General features: G+C 40.4%; 1 long non-coding RNA gene across 2 annotated transcripts; it reads right to left on the reverse strand.

The window, feature by feature from the left end:
• Positions 1-1418: 1418 nt before the first annotated feature.
• On the reverse strand, positions 1419-16459 carry LOC102549488 (uncharacterized). 2 transcript variants are annotated; one of them, XR_015683877.1, is made up of 5 exons: positions 16025-16459; positions 12840-13037; positions 11951-12026; positions 10548-10700; positions 1419-7353 (listed from the first exon to the last, which is right to left on the reverse strand). It is a non-coding gene; the product is annotated as an uncharacterized LOC102549488 (long non-coding RNA). The 2 variants fall into 2 exon arrangements; XR_015683878.1 differs by having other exon boundaries at positions 1741-7353; positions 15922-16036.
• Between the last annotated feature and the right edge of the window lie 584 nt (positions 16460-17043).

A 17043-nucleotide genomic window follows, 5' to 3' on the forward strand; every position in this document is an offset into this window, starting at 1 on the left:
CCCACAGCGTGGATATTGTCCTTTTCTGAGGAACAGGAGAATCTGAGAGACAGAACAGCAGCACCAGCTCCAAAGATTCACTGTACTGAGCAGGTTTGCAGAGTATTCATCTTCACAAACATCAAACATGAAAAACCCAAGGTGTGACCAGTCATAGCTCAGAACCTAGACACAAGCACATCCCCCTTTAGAGGAGGATCGCTTCATTTTCTAGGGAAATAGACAAGAGTAAGAGCACAAGCATAAAAGCCTCCAATGTTAGCAGCCCATCCTCCAAGTAACACACCCTATGGATTACATACAGGATTAGAACCAGGGTTTGTTTTAGACTGAATATTGTATTCCAGAAAGGCTGTGTTGCACACATTTGGATGTAATTATCACTGACATCTGGAGTTTAGGTGTATAGTACTAGGAACTAATTGGGTATCTCCCATTCAAATTGACAGAAAATTCAAATAATACATGGTAGATTTCATGCTGAAATCTTGTACCCCCACTTCGACTATCATCACATCACTGAATAGAGATTGATGATGAACTTCATCAATTCAGGACAGAGGTTGTCAAAAAGAGAATCATAATAATGGAAGGCCTGGCACACCTGTAGATGCGCCAAGCTGAAGACAATTAGAAAGGATCCTAGAAGAAATCCAGAGGGAGCCAGAATCCAAATCTGGATTATAAATAAGTAATATAGAGTGAATATGAAATATAGGATATAAAATATGGTTTAAAACAACAAAATTATGATCCTAGGATCATTATTCACTCCTGTTTGGTCTTGATTTGCTCTTATATTCCCAAGCCCTTCAGTTGTATTTTCACTACTTCTTTAGGTATGTCTAACTTTTAATTTTATACACATAACAACATCTCAGTAGATTAGAAAGGGCTCTCCTCTACAAACTGAAAGGTCCCAAGCTTCATGCTATCACTAGATACGGTTTTCCCAAGGTGTTGTGGCACACAGAGTATGAAGGGCTTCCCTTGACAGGCTGTGGCCTGTATTGATACTATACTACTTAGTTATATGATATCTCCCATGTCAGAGAAAGAATTCAAAACTCAAAAAGCCAGGTTTACCAAATGCAAACTTCTCTGCCTGATCACCTCTTCCAAGAGTTTAAAAATCTACTACATCAACAATTAAAGAGAAAATCACATACTGTCCTGTGGTTCTGAACATTATGGCACACCCATGGCTGATCCATAATGAACACAACAAAGATTTCCTCAGAAGAAATCCAAAGGGATACCAGACCCCTACCTGGCATTAGAAAAAATTAATGGGTTGCTAAATAAAGTAAGTCAGAGGTACTTTAAAGCAACCAAAGTCCAACCATGTTTCAGAAAATATTTCATTATGAAGAATTTCACCAGGCAGTGTCAATGTGACCACAGTAGACAGTAGAGTTGTACAATGACCCCATGCACAATTTCCAATTCCCCACTGCATTTCAGGAGAGTACAAGTGACCCTCCACTCACACTTTTATGCCAACCACTCTAGTTAAACTGCCCGGAGCTGAAAAGTAAAAACATGAGGGCACCTCTTGGTCTCTTGCTCTTTTTCTCCTCTCTTGCTCTCTTTCTCTTATCCTCTTGCCCCTTTGTCCTTTCTCTCTCCACCTTCCATCTCTCCATGTGCTCATCGCCGGCCTCTACTCTTCTCTTTCTCTACTTCTCTACATTTCTCTTCTCTCTTTCTCTGTCTCTCTCTTTCTGTTTTTCTCTCTTTGTCTCTGTCTCTGTCTCTCTCTCCAGCTCTCTCTGCCTTTCTCTGTCCTACCCTCTTAACTCCCTCCCTATTCCCTGAATAAACTCTATTCTATGCTTTAAAAAAAAGACATGAAGGCAGAGTGTGCCTTCTACTGTATCTTCCCTGAAGACCTTCACAACTAAAGCTTCCCAACAACATGGACACTATCCTCACCTCAGAGATAGTGTTCGCGAAATATTGAGAGCAGCATCCCCTTTAATCTTTCTCTGCGATTAAGAATGCTTTCAGAGTTTTCCTTCCACTACAAAAAACCCCAATATGTGACCACTCAGCACTCAAAACCTAGAGAAAATCACATCCTTCTCCACAGGGGCATTGGGTCCTTATCCAGGGAAGATTCCCATAGGAAGAAAACAAGCATAAATCCTTCAAATGTTAGAAGCCTGTCCTCCAGTGAAACATGCCCTCTCTAGCACTTCCATGGTTAAATCATGGTTTGTATTAAACTGAATATTGTGTCCCTCAGGTGCTCAGAAGCACAAATGCTGGAACTCTATACATGTCCCATACATAGAGACAGAATTCAATGGCTGAAGGGTAGATACGTTCATGAAACTTCTTCCTCTCATCATCTATCCCCAGAGCTTCAAGACCTACACAATCAGTAAATTGCAGAGGATGCCAGAACAGGTTCATAATACTGGAAGTCCTGGCATGCCTGTAGCTACACCAGGCTGAAGACATATGAAGAAGGGCCACAGAAAAAATCTGAAAGGAAACAGACCTGGAATAATAATTATATTAAATGCAGTGCGAAATACAGGGTATCAAGTAAACCCTCAAGCAACAAGATACATTGAACCACATTTAATCCTATATAATTATTTGATTTGCCAATGAATATTTGAACACAATAGACAGAGGGAACAAAGTCCCAGGTAAAACCTCCTGAGCTCCCTCTGCTTCTCAAGAGGGGAGCCAGTGTGTCTACACTTGCCACTGCTACTACCCTAAACATGGTAAAGAGGACACTACCAGAAAAAGACTGACCTTATCACTTAAGACTTGTCACAAAACAGGACTCACAGAGAGACTGGGTGGATCCTGAGATCTAAGGGATTATTATCAACAAGCACACATTTACCGACTTCAAACTATGATCACTGATAGCACAAAGAACCTAGGCCAACCACAGGCTCCTCTGTGCATTGAGGCCCTTTCTAGTGAAGACGTCCAGAGTAAGAACACAAGCGTAGAATGCTTACAGACAGCACCCATCCTCCAGTGAAACAGATCATGAGTAGCAACTTTGATGGCTGTGCAATGGTGTGAATAAGGCAAATACTGTGCTGCATGGGTGGTCAGGAGCATTATCTGAAGGGCTTCCCACTGATACCTTGGGCCTTTCGGTTGTCCTCTGCTTTTTAGTGACAATGCATTTACATTCACAGTGACAGGAAATTCAAATAACAGGTATTGTTCATGAACAATATATATTGTTTTTTTAAATATACTCACACAGTAAACTCTCTTAAGAGCTTGAAGATCCACTTAATGAAATACCAACAATGAGGCTACAAGGAGAGCAACAATTATCATATCACGACACACCTGTGCATGCCCAGTCATGTAAAATCATCAATGATTCTTTTAAGAGAAAATCCATAGGGACATTGCTCAAAGGCAGCATTAGAAATGTTCTTAATGTGATAGGGAATACAAAAGATCAAGGCCTTTTTGAGCAACAAAACCACGAAAAGAAAACCTGCTTAATCCTGGAAAAGATGACCTTATTGGCAGCACAAATTTGAACACCATAAAAGTCAGGGCTGAACCCTGAAAGATTCATGACCTCTCCAACCTTCTCTGCTTCTCAGGAGCAGAATTAGATCACATTTACAAGTTGAGCCTTGGAGTGGTCCTCTAAGAATTAGTAAGCATTCACACCCCTATCAGAAAGACAGAATTTGGGGTTCCAATCTCAGACTTCTTCCTGAAATATGAGTCCTGGATTGTTTCGCACAACACAAACATTTATACTACATCAAATACTAATAGCAGTGAGTGTCATGAAGTGCCTACATTCATGTGTGTATTGGACACCCTTGCTTGTTCTTTGATGGACACACGTCAAAGATTTTGTCAGTCAAAATCCTAAGGGAACCAGATCTCAATGTTGCCTTCAAAATGTTTTTCATGGGGTACAAAAAGTATCCACCTGTCAGTGGAAAGGTAATTACAATAGAGGCTAGGGTTGTCTAATATCCCCTGAATAAGCTCCCAACCTTCCTCTGCATTAAAAGAAGGATGAGGGACCCTCCCTTCACACCTTCTCTTGGACTAGCTACCTGATCTGTCTGGAGAGAAAAGACTGAAGAAAACGTAATGTACTCCCCCCACTTTCTTTACTGAAGAGGGCCTTTCCCGAAGAGGAAATTTACCAGGCAAATTGCACACTAGAATGTCCGTATGCTTCACTTCAGGAAGAGAACTTGGAGAGGGACTGAGATCAGTGTCTGCTCTGGTGTATAATCATTAAGTGTGTCTTCACAAATCATGATTATTACCAGACTGCATGGATAGCACTCAGAATCTAGACCCAAGCCCATGTTCCTTGTGTTTCTTTTCCAGCAAGAAAGCCCATGGTGGGAACCCAGCTTAAATTGCTCAGAGGACAGCCGCCCATCCTCCTGGGAAACAGACTCTCAGGAGCATATCAAATATCAGTGTGTCATGTTCAACTTTGGTCTTGCCCTGAGAAAGCAGGAAAAAGGGTACCATCAATAGTAATTTAAAATGCCTCCATGCATAAAACAAAATAAAACAAAACAAACAATCAAAATCCTAACTATTGAGCGAATTAAAATCGTGGCAGCAAATGAGGGAGGTCACAGAGAAACCAGCTAACACATGTAGGTAATATGGTAATGAAACCCTTTTCTACTTAGTCATGTATGCTTTGAATACTGGATTCTTTTTTGAATCCTATATTCGTGACATAAATATAGGTGTTGATAATGTGTCAGCAAGATTCATTCATTGATATAGCCCAGATAGAAAACCCATCCTGTCCTTACTCCTAACAGGAGTCCTAAAATATTTGAACGAGATGTAGAAAGCAGAGGATGGTAGCCCTAGAGTTGTGGAGGATGGAGGTAAATATAGTGAAGGAAAGAGTGGAACACTCAGGAGGAATTAGAGACTCAAACCCAGCTCAGAGCCAGCACAGCCAGAGCTTAAGTCCTGCACATTTCTATTAAGAGACCCTTCCATGTGTCTGTGTCAAGTGTTGTAGGAGGTGCTGTGGTCCCTGGAGCTCATACCACAGAGCGGAGAGCAACTTGCTGAGGATGCAGACAGTCACAGGAGACAACAGAGGGGTGGGGAATTATAGGTGGGAAAACAGCAAGGTCCCCTCTTATGACTAGGTGGTTTACTGCTGGTAGGACATAGTGATTTGTCATACTTCCAGCAAATGAAAAGACACAGATACATTCAAGTATATCTAGCTGGAAACAGAGTTTTCTGCCTCCTGGGACATATGTGTAGAACAATTATTTTTTATATTTGCATAGGTACCACAAAGGATCTTGCAATTACAATGTCCTTGCTCCTGATGCTGCTCCTGGTGCTGTGGCTATTACTGCTATATTTTTCTTTTTATTGTACTATGAATGAACAGATACTTTTGTTACACAAATATGAACTTTCCAAAAGTCCATGCTAGAGATACTGAAAATCATCAACAACAACACACAGCATTGTCAAGGCCTGAGACCAGCCTCATAAGCAAGGTCAGGGATACAGCTAACTCTTTGAATGATACACCCTGAGTGGAAGAGAGGCACTCAGGTGTTGCTCCCTGGCTCAGGCCAATAGAAATCGGTGGCCTACTACACGGAATGGACAACAGAACACTTTGTACTTTTTACTGTAAACTCATGTTTTCAGGTCTCTTTGAATGAAGAGGCTACTGCATCCTCACCTAGAAGGAAGGCCAGATCCAGATGCTCACGAGTCCATGAACTAAGCAACACAAGAAAAATAAAAATGGCTGTTGGTTCCTGGAACATCCAGTCCTTGGCTATGCCCCCTTGTTGTAGAAGGACACTGTCTCTGGAAGTTTGCAGACCTTCCTCACTGAGAGCGGTGCATCTCTGCCCTGGCAGGAGCCAAGTCCGTGTAGGGTGATGCTCAAGTCCCCTCTCTCCACCCCCTCACCTGCTGTGTACATGGGCACTGAGAATTTACAGGTTTTACTCTAACACTAGACCTGGTAAGGGATGCCAAGTCCTCAATAAGATGATGCGAAAAAGTTATAAACTGACAGGGACAATCATACATGAAACTAACAGTGACCACAGTGCTATTTTATATGAGTGTGCTATGGAGCAGTGACTTTAATCAATAAATGAAGAACTGAACCATGATGCAGAGAAAGAAGGAGCTCTGTGACATGAGGGAAGCCTGGTTTATAGAACAAACTCCAGTCTAAACAAAGATAAAGATGGCTACATGATGAAATACTGTAATTATAATTGCAAAACTATACTGTGATGGTTTCTATGTGCTTGGCCCTGGGACTGGCACTGTTGGGAGGCGTGGCCTTGCTGACGTAGGTGTGTCACTCTGGGTTTGGGAATTAAGACCCTCATCCTGGCTGCCAGGAAGCTAGTATTCTGTTATCAGCCTTCAGATGAACATGGAGAACTCTCAGCTCAGCCTGTGCCATCCCTATCTGGATGCTGTCATGCTCCTGCCCTGATGACAATGGACTGAACCTCTGAACCTGTAAGACAGCCCCAATTGAATATTGTCCTTATAGGAGTTAGCATGGACATGGTATCTGTTCACAGAAGTCAAAGCCTAACAAAGACAATTATAGAACTGATTTTTGTTAAAATTAACCCCAAAAGTAAGTGTCCCATAACAAGTGCTGCAACTCCTCCAGAGTCACTGTCATCCCAACAGGCAGATTAAGGGCAGGGACAAATACAGCACTGTGATCCAAAGATAAAAATGTTTACATTTGCCATCACCCAATATAAAATTATGAATTGATAGTGCAGCCCTAGTACCATTAATATTGAAAATATAATACCTGTGTGTTTTCAAGGAGCTCAATTTAAAATATGATGTAACCTTAAGTTCCTCCTGCCTCCGGGCTTTGTTTCCCCAGTTTATTCACACCTGTCTGCCAGTGCTCTACAGGCAGTAGGACCTAGGAGAATGGAGCCCAACATAACGTGTATTAAAGGCTTATACTAAAGCCATTTTCTTTCAAAGCCTCAGATATTGGAATCACTCTCAAGTTCAATATATAATTCTCCTGAGTTCAAGCTGTGTACAATCACAAGAACTAGCTACAAGTTGCCAAATTATGTTTTTCCATAAAGGCATATAAAGGGTAGTTTAAACCTTAGTTAAATTTCAACAGGAAGCAATAATGAGCAATCTGAAGTAAACTCATTCCTATCCAAAACACCAGGAAAAGAGCATGAAAACACAGTCCATGGACAATTTGGGATCTTGAAGAAACTTTGGTCACAAGGCCATCGGACTCTTAGGAATATTCTCACAAGCACTCAGAAGTCTTCTCACAGGACTCCATTCCTGGACCATGTCTCATACCTGTCAAAGTAATAGAGGCGTTACAGAGACAGAAAAAGAATTAATGGTCTCTTCATTGGTGCGGAGTACAAAATATTCAATCTAGCTCATATTTTGGACCAAGACACTCAACTAACCTCAAACCTTGAGGGCTCCCAGAGATTGAACCATTAACCAAACAATATACATGGACTGGACGTAGCCCTTCCAAGTCATAAGTAATAGATTACACCTTGGTCTTCATGAAGGCGCTCCAAAAAATGGAGCAGGGAGTTGTCAGTGACTTGTGAGATGAGATTGGGAAGAAAGGGGTGCTGTGATACAAATGTAAAGGTGAAGATAGATAGATAGATGATAGATAGATAGATGATAGATAGATAGATAGATAGATAGATAGATAGATAGATAGATAGATAGATAGATAAATACACAAATAAATACATAAATGGAAAGTTTTTCTTCCTGTTTGCACCCTGGGGTGAGGTGTCCTGAAACCGCACACTTCCATCTAATGTCCAGGTACTGAATCTCTCACAATGGTAGCTATGACTACAAGTGAATCTATCAGTAATCATTAAATTAGATTGTAAATGTAGATGTCATCGGGTATCATAGTTTGGAGAGACCATTTATCAGCTAATGCTCTGAGTAGACTTGAATACAGACAGTTTGGGGAACAGCCAGGTAATGGGATACCAGAGAAGACATGTCTAGGACATCAGACAAGAACATATTAGGAAGAGAGTAGGAAAACAGACACCTAGAGGGATAGATGGATGGAATGGGTGAGAGTTTTGCTAGATAAAGAAGGCATAGACTAAATGAAAGTGTTGCGTTCCCCAATCCTTCATGTAGAGCACTGCATGTAGAGTGTCCTTGGTCTGCCAGTGCCTGTGCTTTTAGAACTACAGCCTGCAGACCACTATGACATGGGATCCTGAGTACTCGACCTGTATTAGACATCACCATGCTATGGGACCCTCTATTGCCAAGGAGGTACAGGAGGCGTACCTGTTGTGCATGGCTACCGGTCCTCCCTGATGTCAGCATGGGATTGGTGTCCCATGAACCAGACAACAATGGAGCAGCATGCCATTGGGCTGCTAAGTATTGCGTTTCTTCTATTGGGCCTTATTCCAGTGGCATCCTGGCTACCAGTTCACTCAGAGCATTGTGAGGTCAACCTAAAACTTGCTTCTTCTAGACCCATGGCAACTGGGCTTGTGCTGTAAACTCACATCTTACCCTATTTCTTATATTGGGCTGCTTGATAACAGGCCTAGCACCTGATGGAATGTGTTAGCCATTTCTAAGTTAATGGTATGTTCTTGGGGGCATCATGCATGCATGTAGTGATGTCTGTGTTATGACTGCACTAAAAAAAGCATGCACATTGTATGCTTGGGGTATTAGTATTGTGGCTCAGGTGTCCAAGCCATTCTCCACAGAGTGTCTCATCTGTCGTGGCCTGACCCTTAGCTCCTTAGGACACAGTGCAATATCACAAGAGCCTAAAGCTCTGCCCATGCCCTTCTCAGTGATCTCACAGACATGGTACATAAACTGTTCTGTGTTAGCTACCATAAGCAAGTCAGCAAAGTGATAAAATACTGCAAACACCAAAACATAAAACAAAGAAACAACACCGTTACAGAGAGATATTTCCTCATAAAATCTGTAACTGCTATTTTAGAAGCCAAAAGACATCTATTAAAGTATTGGCACTTGATGTCAACCCCTCCTTTGGATGATAGATCTCTGTGAATCCAAGACAGCCTTGTCCACATAGTAAAGTTGCAGGATGGAGAAAGCTATGTAGTGAGAGTCTGATTCAGAAAACAAAACAAAGATCAAAACAAAACAAAAAACAAAAACAAACCAAACAAAAAACAAAAACAAACAAAACAAAAAACAAAAACAAACAAAACAAAAAACAAAAACAAACAAAACAAAAAAAGCGTTACCCTCCTGAAGGATATTGTTTCCTTTCTTTCTAAACATGGATTTCCCTCTAGAATTGTGTCTTCTGTGAACATTTATAGATTTTTTTCCCTTCCATGTGATTCTCTGTGTGTTTCCTCTGATCCTTCTCATCCTTTTCACTTTCTCCAAATCTCACTCTTTTGTGAATTTCTCACTATGTTTGGCCTATTTGAAATTTCAAAATATTATAGTCATGAGGATTATACCAAGTGCCCTTATCTGCCTAACACAGAGAACTCTATCTTCTCATCTTTTAACTTTCCTGAACATTGTAGGCCACTTTAATTCCCCCTAGTATAAATTTAAAGATTTGTCACATCCTCTACCCAGGTTCCTGATACTCTAGTTCCTTCTAGAATCAAAAATGGAAGATCCCTCATTTGTCCTCCACAGATCTTGTTGTTACTAGGCAGTATGGATTGGTAGTTGGTTACTACATCCTATTTGTATGACATTTCCTTCCCCCAGGAGCCATGGTGGCACTTATTACCATCTGATACTATAAACACAAAAGAAAATACTCAAAACTGACATCAAATGGGGAAAGATACAGAATTGATAGAACTGGCGTAGAAAGAATTCATTTCATTGACCTCTGACTTTTATGGCTATTCTATCTGAGACTTGAGTTCCCTAATAAAATTTATTTATTTATTTATTTATTTATTTATTTATTTATTTATTTATTTCAATAATAGTGCTTGTATATTTGTGACCCAGTGACTCTGACAGGATGCTCACCTCAAGTTTATTTTCAGTAATCCACAGTAAAATTGGACCTTTTCAAATTCAGTTTTGTGAATCAAAACAAATAGAATTGTATGAAAACTGCTGTGATCAAGAGAAAGAATAGTGCCATTGTCTCAAATAATTCATGCGATGCTCCTTACAGTCACTCCTTATTTGACCCTTCCTCTTTAATTGCCCCACCCTAGTTACTTGCCCCTCCCACTGGTCACCATTCATTTGACAACCTTTTAGCTCTCTTTTTAAGAACACCAGGGTAGAATATCACAGTGTGTAAAAGTTTTACACCTCCTTATTTCTTAATTATCAGAATGCCTTTTAGATTGAATAATTTGTGAATGTTAATGTAGCAATGATGCAGTTGCATGTGAAGGCCAGCGGACAACTTCAAGGCTCTATTTGCCCTTTTTTCTTTATAATATCATTAATAATAATGAAGATTATTATTAAGATTTTTATTTATTCACATTGCAAAAGTTGCCCACCTTTTCTGTCCCCTCTCCACAGGTTCTTCATCCATATCCAGCTACCAGATTGTCAATGCGCCAGACTGCAGAATGCCAAGAGTGGTCACCTCACATGTTTATAGAAGACATGACCTCCCAGCATGCCAGAACACACACAGAGAGTGGTAAGGCCTAGGAAACAGACAAGGGAGTACAACCCTCAGACCGTTAAAAATAAAAGCATCCTTAATTTGTGCATGCATGTTTTTAAGATGCAAAAGTTCTGGCTTCCATCAGCTCCCCAAGTTGCCCAAATAGTTTCACAGTAAATCACACTGTGACTCAAAGACACTCGGCAGCAGATTGGAGATCTTGTGTGAATGGTCATACTCAGACAGTCAACTTGATGGTTCTCCATCAACCAATAGGGCTAGAATGGAGTTCCCATTTTGAGGGATGCTGGTGATTCTGCTATTGGTCACGCTGAGTCACTTGGGAGGGATCTGATATTGGGTTTTGTGGTCCCACTAATGCCTAAAGGCTTCTGAAATGTCTCTCTGACTAGAATGCTGGAGAAGGGTGGAATGATTTCTCACACCTTCCCTTTCTCCATTACATGGGTGATTGTTGTATTTTATGCAAAGGAAATTGGTGACAACAATAAACATATTATTGATTATTGAATCATAATGATATTGAAAAATGATTAAAGTGCTGGGAGTATTCAACCATTGTGTGCCCAGCCTTAAGCAGAACATGAATAGCTATCCTTCAATGCTAAGAAGACACCATGGAAAGAGGGAAGAAAGAATATGAGTTACAGGTGATGGGACTAATTGCTGTGAAGCACTGACTTTATGAGAGAATGTGGCCATTAGACTTATCAATCCACCTACATGAGAATAAGGGGTCATTTGTCAGGTTCTATACTGAAAAGTCTTTAACATTCAATGATTGCCACATTCAATGCTGTGCTCTTTCCGAGGGACATGTTTATGTCCTAGTGAATAACCTCCAACCCCAGTCACATAGCAACCCTATTTAAAACTAGTTCATCAAACACACAAAACAAAGAAAGATCTGAAAAGGGGAAGGCTATTCATTGAGAAGAATTGTAGGTTTACCAGGTATTAGAAGCAGTATTAGAAACAATGGGGGAGGGGTGCATGACCAAAATACACCTGTACATGTATATAAAGGAATACTGATGCCATAATCATATAAAATTGATAGTTATTAAATCAGAATAAAATTACAGATATGTCTTCAGGAAAACAGGGTGGAACAACCAGCATGCTACTTCTGTGGAACCTAAGACAATGGGGTTTATGGTTGGAAATTCATTCTTCTACTATATGGACTCCTGGGCTTTCATAAAAGTTTTCATTTTAATTTCTCTACATCCCTGTTTTACATACTTACAGATACAGGTTAGGACTTACCAATCCAAGTTTACTCCTGAAGTTTTCTATTTCCATTGCTACATCCTGAGTATTCTTTTTGAGCAGAAGAAATAATCTATATAAAAAGACAAAGCAAATAATGTATGTAAATATTTTAAAAATAAAATTTAAAAAAATTAATCTCTACAGGTAAAACCAATGTCTGTGACATTTTAGTCGTGGGAATGGTTCTTGCTATTGATAAAAACTAATTTTCATCCTTGACTCATCACCAGAACCAAGACAGAAAGATCATGAACAATCCTTGACCTTCTCTCCTAGCAATGAAGACATCTTCTGAGACTCTACCATTTCCCTTGTAGGAGTCCTTTCTTTCCTACCAGTAGATGATTCCCAGAGATTGAACTCAAATCATCAGCCTTGGAAACAAGTGTCTTTTCCAGTTCAGCCTTTGAGCAGCCATCTAGCTAAATTTATATACAAAATCTTTCTGTTGTTCTGATACTTTTGCAACTAGTTCAGAATATGTCAAGCAACTTTTGGGTTCACTAATTCCATAAAGAAAACAATAAAAATTCTACTTAGTTATTTAAATTACAATCAATCTCTGTAATATTAAAAAGATTGTGGGGCTGGAGAGATAGAGATTTTTCAGTGGTTAAGAGCAGTGACTTTTCTTCCAGAGGTCCTGAGTTCAATTCCCAGCAACCACATGGTGGCTCACAACCATCTGTAATGGGATCCAATGCCTTCTTCTGGTGTGTCTGAAGACAGCTACAGTATACTCATATGCCTGAAATAAATAAAAAATTTTATAAAAAATATTGTGTCTTAATTATTTGAATAAAATTAGCACCACAATGAAAAGAATGCCAATTTCATGAAAATCATCAAAAGAATTGCACAGAATTTCCATCAAAATCATCACCTCAGACAGGAGTCTCAGCAAGCCGGACTCAGAAGTAGCCACTGGGACATGAGGTAAAGTCTAGAGTGAATCACCAGGAGCAGCTGAACACAGCATCACAGAAGACGCAGTGATGCACTGTGCTAACGCTAGGACAGGCCGGTCAGTGCCAAGGGCCGACCACTGTATTTGGGTGTGGGGCAACAGGCTTTCTGTGACCTGAAAGACAGTGAGAATTTCATTAAAGTGAGAGAGATGAACGTGCACTTGCTCTGAATTCCAAACAAAATCAATCAAAGCGCCAGACTCAGTATGAGCACTAGACCCTGAGAATGTCTCCTACAAAAGTAAAAAAGAAGAGTCAGAAGAAGCTGTGTGATAAGGAGAGATTGTATTGGTTTGTGTGTGTTCATGAGCATGTAGGTTTCAGTGCATACATGTATGTTTCCATGTTGAGAGCTTAGTGGTAAAACTTAGTTGTCATTCCTCACAGACCGTCTACCTTCCTGTGTTCATTTTGTCTTTTGACAATTTCCTAATCAGGGACTGAGGATCACTGATGGAATTAAACTGTCTGTGTGGACATCCGTTTGGAAAAGCTAATGAAACAGTCTACATCATGGAAGCTGTAAGGACCTCACTCCACAGGCAATAACTCACCGAGAGATCACTGAAAGCACGAGAACACAATTTGACTCTGAGTTCCGGCTGTGTGTTTAACCCAGTTTAAACGAACCGTCTAAAAGTCAACCCTCTTTACCAGAACAATTAACACTCAAGCTTCCTTGCATCCATGTAGACAACTTTTATACCCTTTGCCAATACATCACTGAAATCTTAAATTGTACGTTGTTCCAAGATCTGCAATAAACTATGTGTGCTGTTTGGGAAATCAGAAAATACCAGCGTTGAAAATACTCTAAAATCTCTCACACGTTTTGAATTCAGTATTTGGTTATTGGTTGATAAATATTGATATTTGCATTACTGCTTTTGGTCTTGGCCACTTGAAGCCAAGAATTTAATCACATTTTAAACCTCTGTTAAATATTTCAGTAAAGTTTCCCATCATTTTTCATGTGATATTTCTGCGCAGTTCCATTAAAAAAACAAACAGATGCCCTTTTAGTAGAATCAGAGACAAAGAAAGCATAAAAGACAGAAGTCACAACTGAACTCACTCTTGCTTATATATCTCCAAGGGAAAGGACTTTAATTCTGCGTCCTAATGCCACAAGGATGCATTCTAGGTTACTAGGACTTAGTCTCTAAGGTAGTGATGAGTGCAAGATCCATTGTACAGTGATAAGATTACAGGCATTAATCATAACATCACTCTCCTCCTCAAAGCTTACGGGAATTAATGTCAGGCTTCCATGGTTGCGAGGAAAGCACAGTTCCAACTGAACTTTCAACTGGGTTTTCAGAGGAATTATTTCTGTCCAGGAAAAAACAGTAAGCTGTATGCTGCTGTAGATTAAATAGTGCTCTCCTAAAAAATTCATTGGTGCCCTACCTCCAAAAGCTAGGATTATGACCTTCCTTGAAATTAGATTTGTCTTAGTTACTTCATCATTGATGAAATAAAATGCCTGGCACAACAAAATTAAGAAATCATTTATTTTAACTAACTTTCACAGGGTTTATTCAATATAGGTGGGCCCTTTGTACTTGAGGAGAATGTCTTTCCATTGCAGGAGAGTGTGGGAAGAGGACAGAGGTTCAGAGTACAAAAAAAGAGGACTAACAGTGTCCTCTCCCCCAAAACAATCTCAAATCAAAAACAGCCAAGATCCATCTCCCACTGAGCAACTCATTGGATTGAGGCTTCACATTTCAAAGTTTCCTTAGTCTCTTCAGACAGCAATACTAGCTAGGGAAGGGACTACTGAGAATTAAAACATGAGTCTGTGGAGACATTTAAGTCTAACAAAAGTAAAGGTCTTAGAAGGCTTAATCATCTTGAGGTCATATGTCTGCAGACACTAAACAATTGATGTTCATGGGAGAAGCAATATTTGCAACAGGAAGAGCAGAAAGGGAGTAAGGGGAAATCAGAAGTAAAGAAAATGCATGCAAAGAGAGAATTGGAAACAATGACTCTACAAACCAAAAGACTGTGGATGGCCATCCAACAGCTCAAGGTAAGTGGTAGCAACCTAGTTTCTAAGAGCATTCTGGCTGAACAACCCAGGCAACTGTTAGGTTTCAAACCCTGAAACATATAACTAAAGTGTCTATTTAAAAGATCAAACTGGCAGCCAGGTTCTCTCTACATCCCTCAGTCATTTGGTCTCTCCTGGCTGGCATGCCTCAGCCCACACCCTAAATTTCCCCAGCCCCAGAGGTTTGTCTTTTCTTCCCTATAAAATAGAAATATGATGTTGGTTAATTGCTTTTTGAAACTTTGTGTCTCCTCATTGCTTCAACTTGTTCCCCTCTTTCCTTCTTCCTCTCCTCAGATGGCCCAGACAGTCTTCTCATGTCTCTTCTAGATTTTTTTCCAGAAGGCACTCCATCTTGGCTATGGTCAACCACATCACTATAATAATTTTTTTCCTCAACATTATTTAGCAGTAGTCATGTTCCTTTTTTCCCCTCAGCTCTTTGATGCTAGACAATAAATTTCTATTTCAAGCCACTGATTTCCTTACTATGCGATGGCAGACTTGGCTACCCACACTTATGGAGACTGGAAACCAACAGGACTGATTGACATTAAGATATGGCAATATCCTTTAGTAAACAACATCTATAAAACATAGGTAACCTACTTCAAAGAGTTCCAAATTATTTGTAAGAAGCAGGAGAACAAAGCTTTGGCTACTTGAAGGGGTAAGCACGGGAGACAGCACTCACTTCACCTGACTAACAGGAAAGTGCCCTGTTGCAGTTAGAGGCAGAAGAAACAAATGAACCTCATCTAATTACAATGTGTACATGTGAGAAATTGCTGAAGATAGATTATTTTAAACCAAGTAATCATAGACCCAAAGTTTTGGTATATACAAAGCTGAAAGACCCAGGCAATGGTACTTGTATTATAGTGTACCATTATATAATTGACTATTTCTAATCTTTGTTGTACTTAACCCCTTCTTACCTTTGGCAAGAAGCCCACAGAGCGCAAGGCATGAGATGCCCCCAAAGATCTCCATGGCCAAGAAACAGAAACACCTCCCAAATGTTTTACTCAGAGGCCTTACCTGAACAACTGCTTCACCCGGAGGCGTTCGCTTCCTCGTGCCACTCCCAGTTAACTGCTCCACCCAGAGGCCTTTGCGCCCACGTCCTCGTGCTATCCCCTGATAAATGCTTCACCAGAGACCTTGCACCCTTGGTAGCAGCACAAACAGAAGAGTTCCCGGGACACATTTCTACCAGTCGCCATTGTACTGGAGGCAGTAGCAAAGACTTCTTCCATCAGGACTGACAGAAACACACTCTAGGTGGAGGTTGCAGAAGGGCAAAGGGAGCCTTCGTTTTCCCAGCAGAAGATGGGCATTAAGAAAGTGAATTTCTGTAGACCTAAAGTGAGTTAAAATGAATTTCATGTCCTATGAGAAAGGTGTGAGTTTTAAGGTACTGCCGTGAACGAGGTGTGATTGCAGCCCCGGACTTGCAGAAAGGTGCCTTGATATGAAGCTTATGCCGCATCAGAAGCAGCTTTGTATTCCAAGGTCTGGCAGAAGTCCAAGTGTATCAATTGTACAGCGGTTTGGATTCTAGGGAAGAGGGGATTTTTTTCTGTATGATTGAAAGTGAAATACTGGTAATCAAGCAGAGAAAACAAAGTATAAACCTCTTAAGTGTCGCTTAGTAAGTGCAGAGGTAGAGTTAAGTTCCTAAACTCTTGAATTCTGTACAGTCAACACTTTCTTCTGGCATTACCCTGTGGGATTCAGGTTTGAAAGACTCAGCATATTGTTATGGATTACCACCCTAAGCTGACAGATTTGGAATCCTCAGCTATGGTTGGCCTACAAGCACTTGGATAAAGACTGCTGTCACAGCATATTTCCAAAGGCTATGGATTCAGAATCTTGGGCTGACATTGAGGGCTGTCCAGAGAGCATTATATGGGCATGACCACGGGAACTGGCTTGTCCTGCCTGGTTCTCCTTATACACATAAACATAACCTACCTCCAATGAGATTACCACATGCACAGAGCTTTGAGTAAGGCCTTACACCTCCATGGCAGGACCTGGGAAAGCTTACTCAT

Source organism: Rattus norvegicus, chromosome 3, assembly GCF_021556685.1.
Source record: "Rattus norvegicus strain SHRSP/BbbUtx chromosome 3, alternate assembly SHRSP_T2T, whole genome shotgun sequence".
Classification (NCBI taxonomy): domain Eukaryota; kingdom Metazoa; phylum Chordata; class Mammalia; order Rodentia; family Muridae; genus Rattus; species Rattus norvegicus.